The sequence below is a fragment of the Engystomops pustulosus genome, unplaced genomic scaffold, assembly GCF_040894005.1.
Source record: "Engystomops pustulosus unplaced genomic scaffold, aEngPut4.maternal MAT_SCAFFOLD_139, whole genome shotgun sequence".
Lineage (NCBI taxonomy): Eukaryota > Metazoa > Chordata > Amphibia > Anura > Leptodactylidae > Engystomops > Engystomops pustulosus.
This window is the reverse complement of record NW_027285019.1, coordinates 173,080-185,000: the sequence shown is the minus strand read 5'-3', so window position 1 is coordinate 185,000 and position 11,921 is coordinate 173,080.

The following is an 11,921-nucleotide window of genomic DNA, read 5'->3' as shown; positions in this document are numbered from 1 at the left end:
GTCTTGAACTAAGGTATTCTCTCGCTGGCTAAGAGAGCGTCGGAGCGGACCTCTGCGCGCCGCCGGCGGCGCCCCCCCCCCCCCCCCCCCCCCACCTTCTCTAATAAACCTCGAGGGGTGCATTACTCGTCGGTGGGCTTAATTTTCGGGGGTGGGCTTAATTTTCGGGGGCGGGCTTAATGCTCGGGGGGCGGGCTTAATGCTCGGGGGGCGGGCTTAAGTCTGGTGGGTTGTCGGAAGGTGCCCAGACGGCAGTGGAGCTGCCTGATGGAGGAGCAGGGGGCTTCGCTGCGTGTAGCCGTGTAGCGAGCGCAGTAGTGGCCGGTGAAGGGGGCGCGCGTGTGCCGGCATGCCCCGAGAGCGAGAGCCGGAGAGAGCAGTGTGCCTCCGTCATTGGCGAGAGCCAGCAGGCCCGCGGGCAGCACACAAAGCATAAAGTCATGGATCATTGGGCAAGGGCGGCGAGTGATGCAGAGCATACATAGAGTGCCGTGCAGTGGCAGACATAAGCCGCGTAGAACGTAGGCGCGGAGCAGAGGCCGGAGGATGTCAGAGAGTGTGGCCGGCGAGGGGTGCACCTCTGCGGGCATGCCTCCGACGTCTAGCCCCCGTTGGTCACGGGGGTTCAGCCAAGCACGCGCCGCCGGCCCCGCAGAGCTGGTTCTCGCCTGGAGTGCGAGCCTTGCCCCGTGCATGGACTTCCGAAGTGATGACGTCAGCGGGAGCAGCCGCTCGGCCGTATCCGGCGGCATGTCACTGTTCCCCGGCCAGACTTGGCGGCAAGTCCCGGGGACGAACAAGCCCATGGAAGTAGGGGCTCAGCGGGAGCAGCCAGTTGGCCTATCCGGCCACATGTCACTGTCCCCCGGCCAGACTTGGCGGCAAGTCCCGGGGAGGAACAAGCCCATGGAAGTAGGAGCTCCGACTTCCAAAGTGATGACGTCAGCGGGAGCAGCCGCTCGGCCGTATCCGGCGGCATGTCACTGTTCCCCGGCCAGACTTGGCGGCAAGTCCCGGGGACGAACAAGCCCATGGAAGTAGGGGCTCAGCGGGAGCAGCCAGTTGGCCTATCCGGCCACATGTCACTGTCCCCCGGCCAGACTTGGCGGCAAGTCCCGGGGAGGAACAAGCCCATGGAAGTAGGAGCTCCGACTTCCAAAGTGATGACGTCAGCGGGAGCAGCCGCTCGGCCGTATCCGGCGGCATGTCACTGTTCCCCGGCCAGACTTGGCGGCAAGTCCCGGGGACGAACAAGCCCATGGAAGTAGGGGCTCAGCGGGAGCAGCCAGTTGGCCTATCCGGCCACATGTCACTGTCCCCCGGCCAGACTTGGCGGCAAGTCCCGGGGAGGAACAAGCCCATGGAAGTAGGAGCTCCTACTTCCAAAGTGATGACGTCAGCGGGAGCAGCCGCTCGGCCGTATCCGGAAGCATGTCACTGTTCCCCGGCCAGACTTGGCGGCAAGTCCCGGGGACGAACAAGCCCATGGAAGTAGGGGCTCAGCGGGAGCAGCCAGTTGGCCTATCCGGCCACATGTCACTGTCCCCCGGCCAGACTTGGCGGCAAGTCCCGGGGAGGAACAAGCCCATGGAAGTAGGAGCTCCTACTTCCAAAGCGATGACGTCAGCGGGAGCAGCCGCTCGGCCGTATCCGGCCGCATGTCACTGTTCCCCGGCCAGACTTGGCTGTAGGTCCCGGAGAGGAATAATGCCCATGGAAGTAAGAGCTCCTACCTCCAAAGGGGCAAGTCAGCGGGAGAAGCCACTTGGCCTATCCGGCCACATGTCACTGTCCCCCGGCCAAGCTTGGCTGTAGGTCCCGGGGAGGAATAATGCCCATGGAAGTAGGAGCTCCTACTTCCAAAGGGGCAAGTCAGCGGAAGAAGCCACTAGTTCTATCCGGCCAAGAGTCACTGTTCCCCGGCCTTACTTGGCAGTAGGTCCCGGGGAGGAATAATGCCCATGGAAGTAGGAGCTCCTACTTCCAAAGGGGCAAGTCAGCGGGAGAAGCCACTTGGCCTATCCGGCCAAGAGTCACTGTTCCCCGGCCACTCTTGGCAGTAGGTCCCGGGGAGGAATAATGCCCATGGAAGTAGGAGCTCCTACTTCCAAAGGGGCAAGTCAGCGGGAGAAGCCACTTGGCCTATCCGGCCAAGACACACTGTTCCCCGGCCACACTTGGCAATAGGTCCCGGGGAGGAATAATGCCCATGGAAGTAGGAGCTCCTACTTCCAAAGGGGCAAGTCAGCGGGAGAAGCCACTAGTTCTATCCGGCCAAGAGTCACTGTTCCCCGGCTACACTTGGCAGTAGGTCCCGGGGAGGAATAATGCCCATGGAAGTAGGAGCTACTACCTCCAAAGGGTGAAGACACTTGGCTCTAAGTCCCCGAGAGGTATACTGCCCATGGGAGTAAGAGCTCCTACTTCCAAAGGGGCAAGTCAGCGGGAGAAGCCACTTGGCCTACCCGGCCAAGAGTCACTGTTCCCCGGCCACACTTGGCAGTAGGTCCCGGGGAGGAATAATGCCCATGGAAGTAGGAGCTCCTACTTCCAAAGGGGCAAGTCAGCGGGAGAAGCCACTTGGCCTACCCGGCCAAGAGTCACTGTTCCCCGGCCACACTTGGCAGTAGGTCCTGGGGAGGAATAATGCCCATGGAAGTAGGAGCTCCTACTTCCAAAGGGGCAAGTCAGCGGGAGAAGCCACTTGGCCTATCCGGCCACATGTCACTGTCCCCCGGCCACACTTGGCTGTAGGTCCCGGGGAGGAATAATGCCCATGGAAGTAGGAGCTCCTACTTCCAAAGGGGCAAGTCAGCGGAAGAAGCCACTAGTTCTATCCGGCCAAGAGTCACTGTTCCCCGGCCTTACTTGGCAGTAGGTCCCGGGGAGGAATAATGCCCATGGAAGTAGGAGCTCCTACTTCCAAAGGGGCAAGTCAGCGGGAGAAGCCACTTGGCCTATCCGGCCAAGAGTCACTGTTCCCCGGCCACACTTGGCAATAGGTCCCGGGGTGGAATAATGCCCATGGAAGTAGGAGCTCCTACTTCCAAAGGGGCAAGTCAGCGGGAGCAGCCACTTGGCCTATCCGGCCAAGTGTCACTGTTCCCCGGCCACACTTGGCTGTAGGTCCCGGAGAGGAATAATGCCCATGGAAGTAAGAGCTCCTACCTCCAAAGGGTGAAGACACTTGGCTCTAAGTCCCCGAGAGGTATACTGCCCATGGAAGTGAGAGCTCCTACTTCCAAAGGGGCAAGTCAGCGGGAGAAGCCACTTGGCCTATCCGGCCAAGAGTCACTGTCCCCCGGCCACACTTGGCAGTAGGTCCCGGGGAGGAATAATGCCCATGGAAGTAAGAGCTCCTACTTCCAAAGGGGCAAGTCAGCGGGAGAAGCCACTTGGCCTATCCGGCCACATGTCACTGTCCCCCGGCCACACTTGGCAGTAGGTCCCGGGGAGGAATAATGCCCATGGAAGTAAGAGCTCCTACTTCCAAAGGGGCAAGTCAGCGGGAGCAGCCACTTGGCCTATCCGGCCAAGAGTCACTGTTCCCCGGCCACACTTGGCAGTAGGTCCCGGGGAGGAATAATGCCCATGGAAGTAGGAGCTCCTACTTCCAAAGGGGCAAGTCAGCGGGAGCAGCCACTTGGCCTATCCGTCCAAGAGTCACTGTTCCCCGGCCACACTTGGCTGTAGGTCCCGGGGAGGAATAATGCCCATGGAAGTAAGAGCTCCTACTTCCAAAGGGGCAAGTCAGCGGGAGAAGCCACTTGGCCTATCCGGCCACATGTCACTGTCCCCCGGCCACACTTGGCAGTAGGTCCCGGGGAGGAATAATGCCCATGGAAGTAGGAGCTACTACCTCCAAAGGGTGAAGACACTTGGCTCTAAGTCCTCGAGAGGTATACTGCCCATGGAAGTAAGAGCTCCTACTTCCATAGGGGCAAGTCAGCGGGAGAAGCCACTTGGCCTATCCGGCCACATGTCACTGTCCCCCGGCCAAGCTTGGCTGTAGGTCCCGGGGAGGAATAATGCCCATGGAAGTAGGAGCTCCTACTTCCAAAGGGGCAAGTCAGCGGAAGAAGCCACTAGTTCTATCCGGCCAAGAGTCACTGTTCCCCGGCCACACTTGGCAGTAGGTCCCGGGGAGGAATAATGCCCATGGAAGTAGGAGCTCCTACTTCCAAAGGGGCAAGTCAGCGGGAGAAGCCACTTGGCCTACCCAGGCAAGAGTCACTGTTCCCCGGCCACACTTGGCAGTAGGTCCCGGGGAGGAATAATGCCCATGGAAGTAGGAGCTCCTACTTCCAAAGGGGCAAGTCAGCGGGAGAAGCCACTTGGCCTATCCGGCCAAGAGTCACTATTCCCCGGCCACACTTGGCAGTAGGTCCCGGGGAGGAATAATGACCATGGAAGTAAGAGCTCCTACTTCCAAAGGGGCAAGTCAGCGGGAGAAGCCACTTGGCCTATCCGGCCAAGAGTCACTGTTCCCCGGCCACACTTGGCAGTAGGTCCCGGGGAGGAATAATGCCCATGGAAGTAAGAGCTCCTACTTCCATAGGGGCAAGTCAGCGGGAGAAGCCACTTGGCCTATCCGGCCAAGAGTCACTCTTCCCCGGCTACACTTGGCAGTAGGTCCCGGGGAGGAATAATGACCATGGAAGTAAGAGCTCCTACTTCCAAAGGGGCAAGTCAGCGGGAGAAGCCACTTGGCCTATCCGGCCAAGAGTCACTGTTCCCCGGCCACACTTGGCAGTAGGTCCCGGGGAGGAATAATGCCCATGGAAGTAAGAGCTCCTACTTCCAAAGGGGCAAGTCAGCGGGAGAAGCCACTTGGCCTATCCGGCCAAGAGTCACTGTTCCCCGGCCACACTTGGCAGTAGGTCCCGGGGAGGAATAATGCCCATGGAAGTAGGAGCTCCTACTTCCAAAGGGGCAAGTCAGCGGGAGAAGCCACTTGGCCTATCCGGCAAAGAGTCACTGTTCCCCGGCTACACTTGGCAGTAGGTCCCGGGGAGGAATAATGACCATGGAAGTAAGAGCTCCTACTTCCAAAGGGGCAAGTCAGCGGGAGAAGCCACTTGGCCTATCCGGCCAAGAGTCACTGTTCCCCGGCCACACTTGGCAGTAGGTCCCGGGGAGGAATAATGCCCATGGAAGTAAGAGCTCCTACTTCCAAAGGGGCAAGTCAGCGGGAGAAGCCACTTGGCCTATCCGGCCAAGAGTCACTGTTCCCCGGCCACACTTGGCAGTAGGTCCCGGGGAGGAATAATGCCCATGGAAGTAGGAGCTCCTACTTCCAAAGGGGCAAGTCAGCGGGAGAAGCCACTTGGCCTATCCGGCCAGGAGTCACTGTTCCCCGGCCACTCTTGGCTGTAGGTCCCGGGGAGGAATAATGCCCATGGAAGTAAGAGCTCCTACTTCCAAAGGGGCAAGTCAGCGGGAGAAGCCACTTGGCCTATCCGGCCACATGTCACTGTCCCCCGGCCACACTTGGCAGTAGGTCCCGGGGAGGAATAATGCCCATGGAAGTAGGAGCTACTACCTCCAAAGGGTGAAGACACTTGGCTCTAAGTCCTCGAGAGGTATACTGCCCATGGAAGTAAGAGCTCCTACTTCCATAGGGGCAAGTCAGCGGGAGAAGCCACTTGGCCTATCCGGCCACATGTCACTGTCCCCCGGCCAAGCTTGGCTGTAGGTCCCGGGGAGGAATAATGCCCATGGAAGTAGGAGCTCCTACTTCCAAAGGGGCAAGTCAGCGGAAGAAGCCACTAGTTCTATCCGGCCAAGAGTCACTGTTCCCCGGCCACACTTGGCAGTAGGTCCCGGGGAGGAATAATGCCCATGGAAGTAGGAGCTCCTACTTCCAAAGGGGCAAGTCAGCGGGAGAAGCCACTTGGCCTACCCAGGCAAGAGTCACTGTTCCCCGGCCACACTTGGCAGTAGGTCCCGGGGAGGAATAATGCCCATGGAAGTAGGAGCTCCTACTTCCAAAGGGGCAAGTCAGCGGGAGAAGCCACTTGGCCTATCCGGCCAAGAGTCACTGTTCCCCGGCCACACTTGGCAGTAGGTCCCGGGGAGGAATAATGACCATGGAAGTAAGAGCTCCTACTTCCAAAGGGGCAAGTCAGCGGGAGAAGCCACTTGGCCTATCCGGCCAAGAGTCACTGTTCCCCGGCCACACTTGGCAGTAGGTCCCGGGGAGGAATAATGCCCATGGAAGTAAGAGCTCCTACTTCCATAGGGGCAAGTCAGCGGGAGAAGCCACTTGGCCTATCCGGCCAAGAGTCACTCTTCCCCGGCTACACTTGGCAGTAGGTCCCGGGGAGGAATAATGACCATGGAAGTAAGAGCTCCTACTTCCAAAGGGGCAAGTCAGCGGGAGAAGCCACTTGGCCTACCCGGCCAAGAGTCACTGTTCCCCGGCCACACTTGGCAGTAGGTCCCGGGGAGGAATAATGCCCATGGAAGTAAGAGCTCCTACTTCCAAAGGGGCAAGTCAGCGGGAGAAGCCACTTGGCCTATCCGGCCAAGAGTCACTGTTCCCCGGCCACACTTGGCAGTAGGTCCCGGGGAGGAATAATGCCCATGGAAGTAGGAGCTCCTACTTCCAAAGGGGCAAGTCAGCGGGAGAAGCCACTTGGCCTATCCGGCAAAGAGTCACTGTTCCCCGGCTACACTTGGCAGTAGGTCCCGGGGAGGAATAATGACCATGGAAGTAAGAGCTCCTACTTCCAAAGGGGCAAGTCAGCGGGAGAAGCCACTTGGCCTATCCGGCCAAGAGTCACTGTTCCCCGGCCACACTTGGCAGTAGGTCCCGGGGAGGAATAATGCCCATGGAAGTAAGAGCTCCTACTTCCAAAGGGGCAAGTCAGCGGGAGAAGCCACTTGGCCTATCCGGCCAAGAGTCACTGTTCCCCGGCCACACTTGGCAGTAGGTCCCGGGGAGGAATAATGCCCATGGAAGTAGGAGCTCCTACTTCCAAAGGGGCAAGTCAGCGGGAGAAGCCACTTGGCCTATCCGGCCAGGAGTCACTGTTCCCCGGCCACTCTTGGCTGTAGGTCCCGGGGAGGAATAATGCCCATGGAAGTAGGAGCTACTACCTCCAAAGGGGCAAGTCAGCGGGAGAAGCCACTTGGCCTATCCGGCCAAGAGTCACTGTTCCCCGGCCACACTTGGCAGTATGTCCCGGGGAGGAATAATGCCCATGGAAGTAGGAGCTACTACCTCCAAAGGGTGAAGACACTTGGCTCTAAGTCCCCGAGAGGTATACTGCCCATGGAAGTAAGAGCTCCTACTTCCATAGGGGCAAGTCAGCGGGAGAAGCCACTTGGCCTAACCGGCCAAGAGTCACTGTTCCCCGGCCACACTTGGCCGTAGGTCCCGGGGAGGAATAATGCCCATGGAAGTAGGAGCTCCTACTTCCAAAGGGGCAAGTCAGCGGGAGAAGCCACTCGGCCTATCCGGCCAAGAGTCACTGTTCCCCGGCCACACTTGGCAGTAGGTCCCGGGGAGGAATAATGCCCATGGAAGTAGGAGCTACTACTTCCAAAGGGGCAAGTCAGCGGGAGAAGCCACTTGGCCTATCCGGCCACATGTCACTGTTCCCCGGCCACACTTGGCAGTAGGTCCCGGGGAGGAATAATGCCCATGGAAGTAGGAGCTCCTACTTCCAAAGGGGCAAGTCAGCGGGAGAAGCCACTTGGCCTATCCGGCCAAGAGTCACTGTTCCCCGGCCACACTTGGCAGTAGGTCCCGGGGAGGAATAATGCCCATGGAAGTAGGAGCTCCTACTTCCAAAGGGGCAAGTCAGCGGGAGAAGCCACTAGTTCTATCCGGCCAAGAGTCACTGTTCCCCGGCCACACTTGGCAGTAGGTCCCGGGGAGGAATAATGCCCATGGAAGTAGGAGCTCACTTGGCTCTAAGTCTTCGAGAGGTATAATGCCCATGGAAGTAAGAGCTCCTACTTCCAAAGGGGCAAGTCAGCGGGAGAAGCCACTTCGCCTACCCGGCCAAGTGTCACTGTCCCCCGGCCAGACTTGGCGGCAAGTCCCGGGGAGGAATAATGCCCATGGAAGTAGGAGCTCCTACTTCCAAAGGGGCAAGTCAGCGGGAGAAGCCACTTCGCCTACCCGGCCAAGTGTCACTGTCCCCCGGCCAGACTTGGCGGCAAGTCCCGGGGAGGAATAATGCCCATGGAAGTAGGAGCTCCTACTTCCAAAGGGGCAAGTCAGCGGGAGAAGCCACTTCGCCTACCCGGCCAAGTGTCACTGTCCCCCGGCCAGACTTGGCGGCAAGTCCCGGGGAGGAATAATGCCCATGGAAGTAGGAGCTCACTTGGCTCTAAGTCTTCGAGAGGTATAATGCCCATGGAAGTAAGAGCTCCTACTTCCAAAGGGGCAAGTCAGCGGGAGAAGCCACTTCGCCTACCCGGCCAAGTGTCACTGTCCCCCGGCCAGACTTGGCGGCAAGTCCCGGGGAGGAATAATGCCCATGGAAGTAGGAGCTCCTACTTCCAAAGGGGCAAGTCAGCGGGAGAAGCCACTTCGCCTACCCGGCCAAGTGTCACTGTCCCCCGGCCAGACTTGGCGGCAAGTCCCGGGGAGGAATAATGCCCATGGAAGTAGGAGCTCCTACTTCCAAAGGGGCAAGTCAGCGGGAGAAGCCACTTCGCCTACCCGGCCAAGTGTCACTGTCCCCCGGCCAGACTTGGCGGCAAGTCCCGGGGAGGAATAATGCCCATGGAAGTAGGAGCTCCTACTTCCAAAGGGGCAAGTCAGCGGGAGAAGCCACTTCGCCTACCCGGCCAAGTGTCACTGTCCCCCGGCCAGACTTGGCGGCAAGTCCCGGGGAGGAATAATGCCCATGGAAGTAGGAGCTCACTTGGCTCTAAGTCTTCGAGAGGTATAATGCCCATGGAAGTAAGAGCTCCTACTTCCAAAGGGGCAAGTCAGCGGGAGAAGCCACTTCGCCTACCCGGCCAAGTGTCACTGTCCCCCGGCCAGACTTGGCGGCAAGTCCCGGGGAGGAATAATGCCCATGGAAGTAGGAGCTCCTACTTCCAAAGGGGCAAGTCAGCGGGAGAAGCCACTTCGCCTACCCGGCCAAGTGTCACTGTCCCCCGGCCAGACTTGGCGGCAAGTCCCGGGGAGGAATAATGCCCATGGAAGTAGGAGCTCCTACTTCCAAAGGGGCAAGTCAGCGGGAGAAGCCACTTCGCCTACCCGGCCAAGTGTCACTGTCCCCCGGCCAGACTTGGCGGCAAGTCCCGGGGAGGAATAATGCCCATGGAAGTAGGAGCTCACTTGGCTCTAAGTCTTCGAGAGGTATAATGCCCATGGAAGTAAGAGCTCCTACTTCCAAAGGGGCAAGTCAGCGGGAGAAGCCACTTCGCCTACCCGGCCAAGTGTCACTGTCCCCCGGCCAGACTTGGCGGCAAGTCCCGGGGAGGAATAATGCCCATGGAAGTAGGAGCTCCTACTTCCAAAGGGGCAAGTCAGCGGGAGAAGCCACTTCGCCTACCCGGCCAAGTGTCACTGTCCCCCGGCCAGACTTGGCGGCAAGTCCCGGGGAGGAATAATGCCCATGGAAGTAGGAGCTCCTACTTCCAAAGGGGCAAGTCAGCGGGAGAAGCCACTTCGCCTACCCGGCCAAGTGTCACTGTCCCCCGGCCAGACTTGGCGGCAAGTCCCGGGGAGGAATAATGCCCATGGAAGTAGGAGCTCACTTGGCTCTAAGTCTTCGAGAGGTATAATGCCCATGGAAGTAAGAGCTCCTACTTCCAAAGGGGCAAGTCAGCGGGAGAAGCCACTTCGCCTACCCGGCCAAGTGTCACTGTCCCCCGGCCAGACTTGGCGGCAAGTCCCGGGGAGGAATAATGCCCCATGGAGCTCGGGCAGACTAGAAGTAACCTCGTCTGCCCGCTGGAGGGCGCCCTTCCCGGAGCGGAGGGGACCCCCTTGGCCACAAAGTGCAAGCCGAGTTTGGAGCTCGAAACCCGGCCACGCTTGGTCGTAGGTCCCGGTGAGGAACATGGCCATGGAAGTCGGAGCTCAAACCTCCAAATTGACCTCAGCGGGAGCACTTGCTGAGGCTGCCCGGGCATGGGTTACTGTTCCCCGGGCACACTTGGTCGTAGGTCCAAGTGTGGAACGTGTCCATGGAAGTTGAAGTGAAGAGAACCGCGAAAGGGAGTTTTTGCGCGAAGCCGCGGCCGAGGAGGGCTCACCGATCCCGGCGTGATTTCTGCCAGGCCCGGTACCCAAACCGAACTCCGCATGGTGGCTGGATCCGCGACCCTGGAACCCTGGGCCGGGAGCCTAGGGGCGAGAGGGGCCCCATGGAGCTCGGGCAGACTAGAAGTACCCTCGTCTGCCCGCTGGAGGGCGCCCTTCCCGGAGCGGAGGGGACCCCCCAAGCGACCAAGTGCAAGCCGAGTTTGGAGCTCGAAACCCGGCCACACTTGGTAGTATGTCCCGGTGAGGAACATGCCCATGGAAGTAAGAGCTCAGCGGGAGCAGCCACTCAGGCTACCCGGGAATGTGTCACTGTCCCCCGGCCAAGACTTGGCGGCAAGTCCCGGGGAGGAATAGTTCCCATGGAAGTAGCTCAGCGGGAGCAGCCACTCAGGCTACCCGGGAATGTGTCACTGTCCCCCGGCCAGACTTGGCGGCAGGTCCCGGGGAGGAATAGTGCTCATGGAAGTAGCTCAGCGGGAGCAGCCACTCAGGCTACCCGGGAATGTGTCACTGTCCCTCGGCCACACTTGGTCGTTGATTCCTGATGAGGAACATGCCCATGGAACTAAAGAGTTCAGCGGGAGCAGCCGCTCAGGCTACCCGGGAATGTGTCACTGTCCCCCGGCCAGACTTGGCGGCAGGTCCCGGGGAGGAACAGTGCCCATGGAAGTCGGAGCTCCAACCTCCAAGTTGACCTCAGCGGGAGCAGCCGCTGAGGCTACCCGGGCATGGGTGACTGTTCCCCGGCCACACTTGGTCGGAGGTCCCGGTGTGGAACATGCCCATGGAAGTTGAAGGGAAGAGAACCGCGAAAGGGAGTTTGGAGGCTTAGCCGCGGCCGAGGAGGTCTCACCGATCCCGGCGTGATTCCAGCCAGGCCCGGTACCCTATACCGAACTCGACAGGGTGGCTGTATCCGGGACCCTGGAACCCTGGGCGGGGAGCCTAGGGGCGAGAGGGGCCCCATGGAGCTCGGGCAGACTAGAAGTACCCTCGTCTGCCCGCTGGAGGGCGCCCTTCCCGGAGCGGAGGGGACCCCCCAAGCGACCAAGTGCAAGCCGAGTTTGGAGCTCGAAACCCGGCCACACTTGGTAGTTGGTCCCGGTGAGGAACATGCCCATGGAAGTAAGAGCTCAGCGGGAGCAGCCACTCAGGCTACCCGGCAATGTGTCACTGTCCCCCGGCCAAGACTTGGCGGCAAGTCCCGGGGAGGAATAGTGCCCATGGAAGTAGCTCAGCGGGAGCAGCTGCTGAGGCTACCCGGGAATGTGTCACTGTCCCCCGGCCAGACTTGGCGGCAGGTCCCGGGGAGGAATAGTGCTCATGGAAGTAGCTCAGCGGGAGCAGCTGCTGAGGCTACCCGGGAATGTGTCACTGTCCCTGGGCCACACTTGGTCGTTGGTTCCTGATGAGGAACATGCCCATGGAAGTAAGAGTTCAGCGGGAGAAGCCGCTCAAGCTACCCGGGAATGTGTCACTGTCCCCCGGCCAGACTTGGCGGCAGGTCCCGGGGAGGAACAGTGCCCATGGAAGTCGGAGCTCCAACCTCCAAGTTGACCTCAGCGGGAGCACTTGCTGAGGCTACCCGGGCATGGGCGACTGTTCCCCGGCCACACTTGGTCGGAGGTCCCGGTGTGGAACATGCCCATGGAAGTTGAAGGGAAGAGAACCGCGAAAGGGAGTT